Raw genomic sequence first — 14,171 nt, 5'->3', positions numbered from 1 at the left:
ATCAATTTGGTTACCGTATAGACTAAACTATGCTTCTTATTAGAAACAATGAAACTAAACCCATCCCCTCTTCTTTCATGTCCAAAATGATCGGCCATTTTTTTTTGAGCGGAACAGTGGTGTAGGTAGTGTATTGTAAAAAGTGGAATTACGGTTAGTATGGAAGAAATATGTCGCAAGTACTTAAAATATAAACGAACTGGTCATTTTAAAAGAAAAATACAACACACATAGCACTACGACGCCTCGATTTTACGTTAGATTTACATTAAAACCGAGTGGCATTATTGACAGTAGCATTAAAACTAAACGGTTTTAATTCCAAGACAACCTTGCTTTTATATAGGATAATATAATATGCTCTTGGCAAGGTATAAAATAAAACAATTTGATCTTAACAATTCTCTGTCGATAGACCATATAGTTTTATTTGGATTTCGACCATATCGCTTTCTGGAGATGCTGAAAGCCATGATAGATTACAATATTAGGCTTACATAAAAATTATAAATAAGCGACTTAAAGACACAAATTCAATTTATTTTAACATTTTTAAACATTAAAATTGTAGATAAAATTAATTTTCTTTCAAATTAATATTTTTCGGATTTAAATTTTTTTATTATTTTTATTCTTTAATCGCCAAAAGTCAGAAATTTTAGGGCGCGTGTGTTATTTATGCCTGGTTGCACCAATAGATCTTAATCTTAAGACGTGCTTTAAGCTCGGCTTACGAAATATACGCGTTACACCACTGAGTCTTAGATTAATTTTCAACTTGTCATAATGGATGGCCACGTGGATTGGATCGATAAGAATCGAAAATTATGGTGCAAAATAAGTTAGACTTAAAGCGGCTCTATCTATAAGCTGAGCTGGACTAAGCTACAGCTTAAGATTTGTTGGTGCAACAGGCATTAGACCTCTTTTTGTTAACATTATCAATAAAGTTGGGTGAGCAATTGTTTTTCTACCTTGACAGTCCGAAATAACCAAGTACTTTTTATTATTTTATGATTACAAAAATGCGTATCTACCTGTCATAACACATGTAAAAATTTGTTGGCCTCTATGGAGTATATGGGTTTAAAGAATCATTTAATATGGTAAATTGTCTTTAAAAGTCTCTATTTAAGAAACCTTTTTAAGTTTGCTATAAAACTGTCTGCACTTAAAGTGTCTTTTAACATGGTTTTAAAAGCACCTTCACAGCAGCTTTAAAACCAGTTGCTTAAGAAAACAAAGTTTTAAGAAGGTTTTTATGTTTGGTTTTATTGACCACTTTCAGAGTGGGCCCTTTTGTGCTGAAAGCAGTTTTATTGCAACCTTAAGGTTTAGTTAAAAACCAAATGGTTTTAATTTTAGTTTTATTCTACAGTTTTAAAGCATCCTTAAAAGACTTAATAAACCCGATCGGTGCTACTTGGGTTGTTCAACCTTATCATGGATGAAATAATAAAAAAGTAAGAACTAAAAAAGGATACCAAATGGGAGAAAAGCATCTTAAAATAATCAGCTATGAAGACGACGCAATACTAATCTCTCAAACTGAAGATTATTTACAACGTATGCTGCACCAATTTAATATAACCGCTAGAAAATTTGACATGGTTAATTTCCCAAAAAAAAAAAAATACCAAATGCACTGCTATAACAGCAAATCTACTAAGATGTAAATTAGAGCTGGAGGGTCAGATAATAGAACAATTCATACGGAAAGCTCGAAACAGAAGTGGAAGATCAAGTGAATAAAGCAAACAGAGCCGCAGGTTCCTGAATGAAACAATCTAGAGAAATAAAAATATCGTAAAAGAAATGAAAGGCAGAATTTACAAAATGGTTATCAGATCAATAATGACAGACGCGGTGGAAACACGACCTGGTACAGCGAGGACAAATGGAAATACGAGCTAGAAATACGCTAGAAGAACAGGTATACGACGGAGATGCAAGGTGGACAGCATTAATAACTGGGTAAAAAACAGAAGAGTCGAATGGAACGACCACATAAGCCGAATGACCACAAATAGAGTAATAGAGTAGTAAGGATGGCGAGAGACGATTCCCCAATAGGAAGATGATCAGTGGGAATACCACGAAAACGATGGAACGACAATTTATTAGAGGCACATTGAAAAAACAGACAGAGTCATGTCTACACAAAGAAGAAGAAGAAGAACAAAAGTTTGTGAATCGTAAGAATCTTAACTCAGCTATTTACATCGTTTACAATTTACAGTTTGCATCATACGGGTTCTTGAGAGATGACAATTGATTTTGTCTTTTTGGCTGAGATGCTCGTATTAGTCGTATTGACTGTATGCAATATTATTTGCTGGCGCGGGTACAGGGAGGGTCAACGGGTCCATGGACCCCCTATTATATTTAGTCTATAATATATACCTAGTCTATAAGTATTTTTTTATTAAAAAGACTAAGTTTTCACTCTAATGGCATATAAAACAACATAATGCTATTCTACATCCCACCAGAATGAAAACAATGGGAACCTTCTCTGGTTACACCTCCGAGGCTTCTCCAATTTGCAAGCCATACGGATGCTGAGACTAAGGAAGATGAGGGAAGTCTACAATTTACAATTCACGTCCCATCTGCTCAGCGCGGTAAAGTTCCAACGATAATGGTTCCCTTCATACTCCAATCAGAGTAAATGTAAATCAAAAATGAATAACCATTTTCAATTTCGTTGCAAAACGAAAATACAGCCGAACCATATTCTAGTCCAATCAGAGAGTTCAGCAAGCACCTCTACCGGTTTCGAAACTTATTAGTCTCTCATCAGGAGGCACATATGCTGCTCTCTCTGATCCAACCAAAACAAACCCCCAGCGTGCAGTCCCGGATTGCAACGAACGAAATGGCATAGATGCCCTAGCGGCAACTGCTAGCAAAAAGACTAAGTTTTCACTCTAATAGCATATAAAACAACATAATGCTATTCTACATCCCACCATTTTTTTATTATTTATTATTTTTTTCTCTAAACTTTAAGCCATCAGTACAACACTAAATTACTCGACAACTGCTTCCAAAGAATTGAAAGAAGCCATAAAATCTAATAAAACACCCTTCTCTGAAAAATAATCCGCAGGCGCATTTATTTGGGTACCGGTGGAACCATAAACAACGGAAATATTTTTCTCAATTCAAAGAATAACAAAAATGATATTTTTAATGCAAATATATTACACTGCGTATAAACCTTATCTCGTCACGTTATTAAAGTCACGTTTCAAATTTGCGATACAATAAAGATATAAAAATTTGTATTTTACTAGATAATCCGTGCGTACCTACCCATTGATGGTAGAAAGGTTAATCTTTATGGTAAAGAACGACCAGTGAGATCAATAGTCGTGAATTGTCTATCATTCCTTTTGATACCGTAGGTATCTGGGATTATATTATAGTGTATTTTATCCTTAGAGTAAGTGTAAGTCGTATGGCTAAATCTGGAAAATATAATATTTTAATTTGAGGTAAGTCTGCCCCCTCTATTATGAATTTCTAGATCCACGCCTGATTGTTTGCATACTATAGTATACACTTTGGTACTTGGTGAGCTCATTGTTAATGTTATCAGGCTTTAGTATTTTGGTTTTTAAATTTTTTCAATTCAGAATTGTTATTAAGTTCATTAGTTTTATCATTTGGGCCGTCGATCATCTACGACTAAACACTCTTCAGGCCAAACTCCTAGCCAAAAGATATACATTTGTAGTATGCAGCATATTATGTGCAAAATTTGATAACTTACAAAATTAAAGTGAGGAAACTCATCTCCAACCTGTGACGTAACGCCTCTGAGTCCCTTTTGTGATAGAGTGATTGAGCGGTTTGCGCAACAAATTACGTTATAATACATCAATTGCCATCGAGTTGGTCGATAAATTTAAATCTTTTATTTTTTTTTGGGAACCATTAATCCGTCGATCACATTACCAAGACCTTCTCGCATTCACACGGATAATTCGAAAATTAAACACCGCGGAAAGTTTTAATGGGTTGTCCTATAAAACGGCCTAACGGTACATTGCTTTCCGGATTCATTTCTTACATGGAACGAATTATCTAGGACATACGGTGGAATAAGTTAAAAAAATATATTCAATTTTTTGCTCTTTAAATGTTATTCTAAACATGTTCCTTTGTACCATCTCAATTTTTATTAGATGTCTTCGACCCATGCAACGAAGACTATTGTCATTGTAACTCAATTTTGGTAGAACTGAGATAATCGCGTTTGAAAATTTTTCGCAAAAAGTTCGCTGTAAGAAATGACCTTTGGAACAAATAATCTTTACACACTGAAATTCCTGATATATTATATTTAAAGGGTTTTAAGGGATTTCACAAATCAAACATAACAAAAAACACATTTTTTGCTAAATCTTGTAGACTTACTATAGTTTTCGTCGAAGCAGTTAAGGAAAAATAATACTTACTCTAGACTTAGTAACAGTAAATGACGTTATCTTTGGAAGAAATGCGTCGTACACATTTAAATTTCTGTAATATTATGCATAAAAGGTTTTAAGGGATGTCACAGATCAAACATAACAAAAAAAAGATCTTTTGCTAAACTTTGTAGACTTACTATAGTTTTCGTCGAAACAGGTACCGAAAAAAAATACTTATTCTAGACTAGACTTACTAGTAACAGATTTATTGAAGCAAAACAGTACTATTTAAAAAAGTGTAATAAAAAACATTTGTATAGTTAATCGGAATAACTAAAATTAGAGTCTAACTAGAGAAAACTATAGTAAGTCAAACAGTTTAACTCAAACTTAGAATACCTTCCGCTGTTTCTTGCAACGAAGACTACAGTAACTCAACTTACTATAGTTTTCGCTTGCAGGAGTGTGGGTCAGTAAACTTACTATACACATGCAAATGCTTTATAGTACAGGGCGCATCTGTTTTGAGATGGACGTTGAGAGATGACTCATATTTTTTTGCAGAAATTGCTTGGAGTTAACTCATATAAAAATAATTGAGTAACCCTCCCACTCAAAAAGGTCCGGAACATTGTTTAAATAATCAAAATGTCAAAAAATTAAGGAAAAATTCGATTTTTTTCTTCGTTTTTTGATTACAACTTTAAAAGTATTCACTACCGAGAAAAATTCTACAGACATAAAAGTTGCGCAATTAAGTTTCCTACAATATAGAATTGAATACAAATTTTAAAAATTGTCACTCTTGTTGAAAAATAGCAATAATTGCGAAAAAAACGTTAAAAAAACAAGTATTCGCATTTTACGTTTTTTTAACCATTTCTACAAACGTAGGACCTTCGTATTTTACCCAAAAAAACTATATAATATTTTAAAAGAATACCGTAAATTTCATTAAAATCGGTTTAATAGATTTTGCAAAATAAATTTTGCAATCCAGCTTTAGCAAAAAAAATTCATTTTTTCAAAATGTTGCAGGACTGAAAACAAAGCAGATAGCAAGTTAAAAAAGCAAGTTTTTTACATATAGAAGAATACTGTACCTTTCATTTTCAATTTGTAAAATTAAAATCGGTTAACTAACACGGCGTCAGGAATTTTTTTAAATAAACATTAATTTTTGGTGCTACGCGCAGGACAGCGGTGTTCGATTCACTCAAGTTGATTTCCACCAAAATTTCTTCCAAGCTTTATCTAATATATTATTTTCAAAAACTCAAACTAATTTGACTATTGTTTGTGATATATTGTTTAAACAATTGCATATGTTTAAAAATAATAAACTTTTATTCTTTAAGTTAAAATATATGAACAAAGAAAGTTTTTGCTAAAAAAGTGTTATTTCAAGTGTTTTTATTTTGCAATAAACAAATTTATTTATTTATATCGAAATGTACTAAAAATAAAACTTTATCAATCATTATCAAAGGTCATTGGATGCCCAATCAGAGCAAACGTATCCGCTGTCCTGCGCGTAGCACCAAAAATTAATGTTTATTTAAAAAAATTCCTGACGCTGTGGTGGTCAGCCGATTTTAATTTTGCAAATTGTAAATGAAAGGTACAGTACTCTTCTAAATGTAACAAAAAAGTCAACTTGCTATCTTCTTTATTTTCAGTCCTGCAACATTTTGAAAAAAAAAGGAATTTTTTGGGCGAAAGTGGAATGCAAAATTTATTTTGCAAAATCTATTAAATAGACAAGGCGAAAACGGCGGGTTCGAAGGGAAAAATATTCCCATGAGATTTTTTTGCATAATCACATTCGTGAGATATCCCAGAATAAGGTTCAAGAAGTCGCCCACGTGAAAAGTGGGCCAATTTTTTTTTAACAATTTTTTTTAATGAAATTGCAAGAATCAATATTTTTGGCCCGAATAATTTTTTCTTTAATTTTTTGGACCATTCTGGACAAAAAAGGTCTCTTATAATTTTTCTCTAAAGTTGATCGTTTTCGACTTATAAGCCATTTAAAATTGAAAAAAACGAAAAATGGCGATTTTCAAGGCTTAATAACTCGGCTAAAAGTTATTATTATGAAAGTGAATATATGACTAAATCAAAGTTTAAAGCCCCCCCTACAAGATCCTGAAGAAATTTTTGTCATTATTTTATTACTAAGCTGTTATTTTTAAGTAACAATAATAAGCGCCATGCACGTGTGCGGCCGCTGTAAATTCTGAGTGCGAGAGAGAAGCCATTCCAGCAGTCCAATTGTGCATCTTACTCGCACTCACATTTACAGCGGCGTCAATATGATCTAACCGCTCTTTTTTAGTATGTAATTAAAAATAACAGCTTAGTAGTAAATTAATGACACAGATTTCTTCAGGATCATGTAGCGGCGACTTTAAACTTTGATTTAGTCACCTTCTGACTTTCATAATAATAATTTTTAACAGAGTTATTAAGTCTTAAAAATGGCCATTTTCGCGTTTTTCAAATTTTAAATTGCTTATAACTCGAAAAAGATCAACTCTAGAGAAAAATTATAAGAGAGCTTTTTTGTCCAGAATGGTCCAAGAAAACCTAAAAAAAATAGTCCGGGCCAAAAACATTGATTTTTTGCAATTTGATTAAAAAAAAAATTGTTACAAAAAAATTGGCCCACTTTTCACGTGGGCGACTTCTTGATCCATATTCTGGGATAACTCACGAATGTGATTATGCAAAAATATCTCATGGGAATATTTTTCCCAACGAACCCGCCGTTTCCGCCTTGTCTAAAACCGATCTTAATGAAATTTACAGTATTATTTTATTATATCAAATAGTTTTTCTGGATGAAATATGAAGGTTTCAAGTTTAGTATAAATGGTTGAAAAACGTAAAATGCAAATACTTGTTTTATTATGTTTTTTAGCAATTATTGCTATTTTGCAACAAGGGTGACAATTTTTAAAATTGTTAGCTAATTCTATATTGTAGGAAATTTAATTACGCAACTTTTATGTTAGTGCAACTTTTATTCGGAAATGCATACTTTTAAAGTTATAATAAAAAAAACGAAGAAAAAAATCGAACTTTTCCTTCACTTTTTGACATTTTGATTATTTAAAGAATGTTCCGGACCTGTTTGAGTGGGAGGATAACTCAAATATAATTATATGGTTATTTTCAAGCAATTTTTTCAAAAATTAATGAGTCACCCCCCAACATCCAAATGTACTAATATTTTTACAGATGCGCCCTGGTCTATTACTGGTTGCTTAAAATTCATACCTGATTTACCATACTTTTCCACCAAATAAAGCTTAAAAAGAATAATACCATTATAGTATTATAGTAAGTCAAATGTAACGTTTTTTGAGTTTTTTTTTTGAGTTTTTTTTTTGACTTTTTTGAGTTGAACGATAGTCTTCGTTGCATGGGTCGTCTTGATGACGTGAACCAACTAATAATATAATACCACACCGGTTTATAGCGTTCTGCGTCTTCCGGTTACTATTTTCTGATCTTGAAACGGTCTTGAAACTGATAAATAAACATATTTTAAACATTTCCTCATACTTATCTCAATATTGAAACATTTTGAGTTGGTGCAGTCTGATACTGATGTATCGAAGTATATTTTGAACAAAAAGAAAATAAAACTTTAGGTCTATTTTGGTAGATGTACTTTACAGATTGAACGATATTTACCGATACAATATTTTTCTGGAATTGTTTTTACTATAAAGTTAAAACAACTATAACGGTTATTTTTTTAATGAGCGACTTTATTTTCTCTGTATCGATTATAAAAAAATCAGCGTTTATAAAAATGTGTTAATCCGGCTCATTATAACACCCCGAACTTTCTCAAAAATCTCCCAGTATACAACCGGGTTTAACTTAAGCTGCTTTTATCTTAATGACACGTCATAAATAGGGATGTTGAATAAAGGAACAGGTTTAAACCATTTTATTTTTGTGTAATTGTTTTAGATACTACATTGTTCTCTCTCTACCTGTGCTTTTACTGTCGGCCGAAGGGAGATTTCTGAACTGATAAAAGGTGTAGATAATTATTTGTATAGGGTGATTTTTAACCACAGTAAATATTTATAATTCAACAAGTGAATATTGAAATAAATAGTTTAGAATAAAGATAGCCATTCCTTTAAATGTGGACGACAAAACTAGATTATTGAAATAAATGTTTATAAATGAATTTCAATATAAAATTACGAAGGGTTTGATGTGAGATGATACTAGGAAGCAATTTATACAAAATAAAGAAAGTCCGTTTCAAATTGAAGCGCTTATTGTATAAAGGGCATTGTATAAAGTCCACAATAATTAGTTTTAAAAAAACGAGACGTTTAGAAACTTGATGACCTAATCAAATCAAATCTTGTTCTAGAACTAACTAACGTAAGCTAATCGAAGTAATAAAATAAACGACTCTGTAAACAAAATGCCACAAACGATGGTGGCGCTACAAAAATTAGTGTATAAAGGTAATTAGTCCCGGACTAGTTCCCTTTATACGCTCAACAAATATTTTATCGTGCGATATTTCGCGTATGGTGAGAGAAACAAATTTCCTTTATAGACTCATCGATCCGTGAAACTGGAAATGGCTTTGGAACTAGAAATGAAGCTGGAGATGACATGCTTGAATTAGCAACAGCATTGGATATGGCGATTGTTAACACATTCTTAAAAAAGAGAGAAACTCAACTTATTACCTACAAAAGTGGACTACTTCATGATAAGGAAAGAAGACATACGTGAATGCAAGGACTGCAAGGTAATAGTTAGTGAGACAGTAAGCCAAGAACATAAGCTGCTTGTTCTGGACATCGAAGTAAAAAGCGAAACTAAACAAAAATATCGGAGAGGACCACAAAAAATCAAGTGGTGGATGCTAAAAGATGAGAAAGAAGGTCTATTCAGGGAAAGAATGGTAGAAAAACTATGTTGAAACATGAAAGGAAGCCCTAACACAATTTGGAGAAAAATGGCCAATATTATTAGAGAGACGGCTATTGATATACTTGGGAAAACGTCAGGAAAGCAGTTTGAGGATAAAGAGACTTGGTGGTGGTCAAACGAAGTACAAGGAAAAATAAAAGAGAAGGGAAAATTATATAAAAAGTGGCAAGAAACCAGATCGGACATAGATGTTCAAAACTATATGGTCGCCAAAAAGGAAGCGAAAGTAGCAGTAGCAAAAGCTAAACCAGAAGCGTATTCAAACCTATACGATCAACTTGATACCAGCGAAGGCGAAGCAAAGATATATAAAATAACAGTGGAGACAAGCTCTGGAGGAAAAAGGTTTAAAACTTAGTAGGACAAAAAAAGAGTATTTGGAATGTTCGTTTAAAGATGGAGTTACTACAAATAAAATGGTATCTTTGGATGGTGAAATGATTGTGAAAAGCAATAGTTTTAAGTACCTAGGATCGGTATTACAGAGTAATGGAGAAATAGATGGAGATGCATGCAGTAGAATTAGGGCTGGATGGATGAAGTGGAAAGAAGCGAGTGGTGTGTTGTGTGACAGAAAAATTCCAATGAAGCTGAAGGGAAAATTCTATAAAACAGCCATAAGACCGGCTATGATGTACGGAACTGAATGTTGAGCAGTAAAAAAGAAAGAGGAACAACGAATGCATGTAGCGGAAATGAGAATGCTTAGATGGATGAGTGGAGTGACAAAGAAGGATAAATTTAGAAATGAGCATATTAGGGCAAGTCTAAGTGTGGCACCAATTGATGCCAAAATGAGAGAGCATAGGTTAAGATGGTTTGGTCATGTTCAACGTCGAGATGTTAATCACCCAATACGAAGAATAGCTGAAGTGCAGACTCCTGGAAGGAGTAGGAGAGGAAGACCAAAGAGGACCTGGGGGAAGACGATAAGGCAGGACATGTTGGTAAAGGGGATTAATATTGATATGACCCAAGATAGAATTGTGTGGAGAAATGGAATTAGGGAAGCCGACTCCGCATAGGGATAAGGCAAAGAGAATGATGATAAGACTCATCGATCCATCGACGTTGGTTTAACAAAATGTATTAGTCCAGGGTAATAAGGTTTTTCCCATGACACTCGAGCAGCCAGGGTACTGAAGCGTTTTTTCGATAGGTAATACCTATAAGAGCAAATTGTAACTATTTCCTGCGTAGGATCTGGCGGCTATTTTTATTTATAAACAATTAAGTGTCAAAAAATGGCATTTTTCACTTTTTTTCAAAATCAATGGAAAACAGTGAAACTTATGGTTTTTTTAGTACAAATATCTTTGAGACTATGGAAAGAGCTTTAAAATGACGTATTACAAAGTTTGATTATTGTTAATATAATTGCGAAAAAAGGTCGAAATTGCAAAAAAAAATATTTCGCAATATCTATTGTAAAAATTAGTGTACAGTGAAAGTTTTGTCATATAAGGGTTCTTTGGTGCTTAATATGTGATAAAAATTTCAAAGCGATTCATTCAATTGTTTAAATTTTATTCAAATTGTTTATCCCAGAGAGCAGTGTTTTTGCAATAACATAAGTCAGAAAAAAATGACGTTAAAACCATTCCACAGGTGTCGAATGAAAGAGCATGAGCTATATTTTCAAGTTGTTTTAAAAAAAAGCAAATAAAAAATGCATTTATTAGTAATAAATAATTATGCAAAAGTATCGTAAATCTTTCCTTATAAACTTTTTATTTTGTTATATAAGAAATTATATATATTTATTACAATTTTTTATCAATTATGATATAAATAACATTCCTTGGTACTTAAAACAGGGTAAGAAAGTTAATTTTTTTGGAGAAAGTTATCCAAAACGTTTATAAGGAAAGATTTACGATACTTTTGCATAATTATTTATTACTAATAAATGCATTTTTTTATTCGCTTTTTTTAAACCAACTTGAAAATATAGCTCATGTTCTTCCATTTGACACCTGTGGAATGGTTCTACCGTCATTTTTTTCTGACTTATGGTATTGCAAAAAAATGCTCTCTGAGATAAACAATTCGAATAAAATTTAAACAATTGAATGAATCGCTTTGAAATTTTTATCACATATTAAGCACCAAAGAACCCTCATTTGACGAAAATTTCAAACCTGTACACTAATTTTTACATCAGTTATTGCGAAAATAATTTTTTTTGCAATTCCGACCTTTTTTCGCAATTATATTAACAATAAATGAGTATATCAAACTTTGTTATATGTCATTTTAAAGCTTTTTCCATAATCCCAAAGATATTTGTACTAAAAAAATCATAAGTTTCACTGTTTTCCATTGATTTGAAAAAGAAGGGAAAAATGCCATTTTTTGACAGTTAATTGTTTATAAATAAAAATGGCCGCCAGATCCTACGCAGGAAATAGTTACAATTTGTTCCTATAGGTATTACTTGTCGAAAAAACGCTTCAGTACCCTGGCTGCTGAAGTGTCACGAACAGGGTATATTTTTGTCTTATTACGCTGGCCTATATATCTCACTTTAATTTCGTACGGAAGTGGAGTTTTTCCTTTATACAATAAGCGATTCAATTAGTAGTACCTTTTTCGTTTTTAAATCATAGTTATCAGAAAGATATTTTACGTTGGGTAGAGAAAATGGTTTTAAGAAAAAAATGCTTAGAGCAGGCAAATTATAAATGTGGATAACTTTTTGGGTGCTACTATAGTATGCGGTCTACCATCGCGTTTATAAACGCATAAATAAGAAGAATTATTACTTTAATTTTACAAATAATCCTTTGTTAGTGAACAAAACTAAACTTTCTGTGAGAACCCTTCTATAACTAAACTAGTTGCCTTTACTTGTAAGAGAAAGATTACTGGACTCGCTATGTTAGGAACAAGAACACAGGCACTGTTTTTTAACTACATCAATTTTTTTTCGCTCGTTTTTTACTTGCAACAAATCTTCATTTATCTCATCAGTGTTTTTGTTAGAAATCTGCAATCTGTCTTTGTGTTGAACTATGAAATTAATTAGTTGGCGTTCTTAGGTTTTCCAAGCGAACATTTCCTATGATTTTGTCGTTCCCTTCGTTCGTATCAAGCAAAAACTTTTCTGTATGACTGTCATGTACATACCTATATAAAATATAAATAAATTCCGGTTAAATATAACTTTAAATTCCGGTCATTCCAATTTTAAATTTTAAACTCAGGACTGACCCACTAACAAACTTGTAAAAAGTTGAGGTCCACTTTTCGTTCTCCTCGCCGTATTTCTTCCACAAAAAAAGGTTGATGGCATTCGAATGTTAAAACGCTGTCGTCGGGCGCCGGGTAGGATATTTTTTATGCAATATCGTGCTCAAGTGTGTCGCCTACCGACAATCAATGAACCTTTCCACATTGACTATTTTCTTTTGTGAGGCACCCCAACAAGTGTTACATTGTCGACCTGTCGTAGTTTGGAATGCGACATAAATTCGTTTTGTATTGTATGTTTTTTATTTTTCAGGACCTTCCTTTTTGAAGTATGGTTGCCGAAAGACTAATGGGTACGAGGCGCCACTTTACCATACAAGGTGAAAGTATAATGGTACACATTTTGGAAAAAAGTTAAAAAAAAACATAAATTAAAAATCAAGTACCTAAAATTTCTTTAGGTTTTTTAGACTATCTAATCTCTATTGCGATTTATATCTTGTTGTATTCCTGCTTGGAATGACTGATAGGCGTGTTTTGCTGTCACCAGGGCACCTTTTATGAAAGGTCCGTAAACTGAATTAAGACTTTTTATTGTTTAATAAACAGTATACTGAGGCAATACATGTAACTGATGACCGCGACCAGTGGAGAAATATTATCAATCAAACTGTCCGAGCTGCTGAAGCCCAATTATGAACCACAACACATCTACTAAGATGTTAATGACTATGATGATGATTGTTTAATAAAACATCAATAAAAACTTATGTGTTTTATTTGCACCTTGTAGTGCACACTACAACTTGCTACAACTTGAGTAAGTCTCGAACTGAATTGTTTACAACGAAAATTTAGTTTTTATGGAACAGCCCAGAAGCTCAAATCTTCCACTTCTTTAGGAAGTAGTTGTTTCTTACATACTTTCGTTCTATAATATTTACGCTCAAATCTTCCACTTCTTTAGGAAGTAGTTGTTTCTTACATACTTTCGTTCTATAATATTTACATTAACCACAATAACAAGTTTTTATAAACAGGAAATATAATGAAAAATAGGAAAAAACCTTATTCTAGAACGAGAATATTTCGATACTTTAAATAAGAAATATTTTGTTTATTGATTTCAATGGAAAATTTATGATAAACAATATTTTAAATGAATTTATACAGTATGAATAAAAAGTATCTAATGCAAAAAAGTAGCTTTATACAGTGTGAATCATCATCATCTTGCAACCTCTTCTGTCCACTGCTGGACATAGGTCTCTCCCACCCTTCGCCACTCTTCACGGTTCTGTACCTCTTGTTGCCATTTATTGGATACTTGGTTAATGTCGTCCATCCAGCGTGTTGGTGGTCGTCCTCTGCTGCGTTTGCCTTCTCTTGGGCGCCAGTCAATTCGTTTTCTGGTACATCTTGAGTCTTTAAGTTGCGCTATGCGACCTGTCCAATTCCAATTAAACAAAAATTGTAAATTTGTAAACTGGTAAATTGTACCAGCAAAAATTGTAAAGCCAGACCAAATCCCAGTAGAAAACTTAAAATGCATAAATGATGGAACTTTAGACATTATAG

This window comes from Diabrotica virgifera, chromosome 4 (assembly GCF_917563875.1).
Source record: "Diabrotica virgifera virgifera chromosome 4, PGI_DIABVI_V3a".
Lineage (NCBI taxonomy): Eukaryota > Metazoa > Arthropoda > Insecta > Coleoptera > Chrysomelidae > Diabrotica > Diabrotica virgifera.
This window is presented reverse-complemented; position numbering follows the sequence as displayed.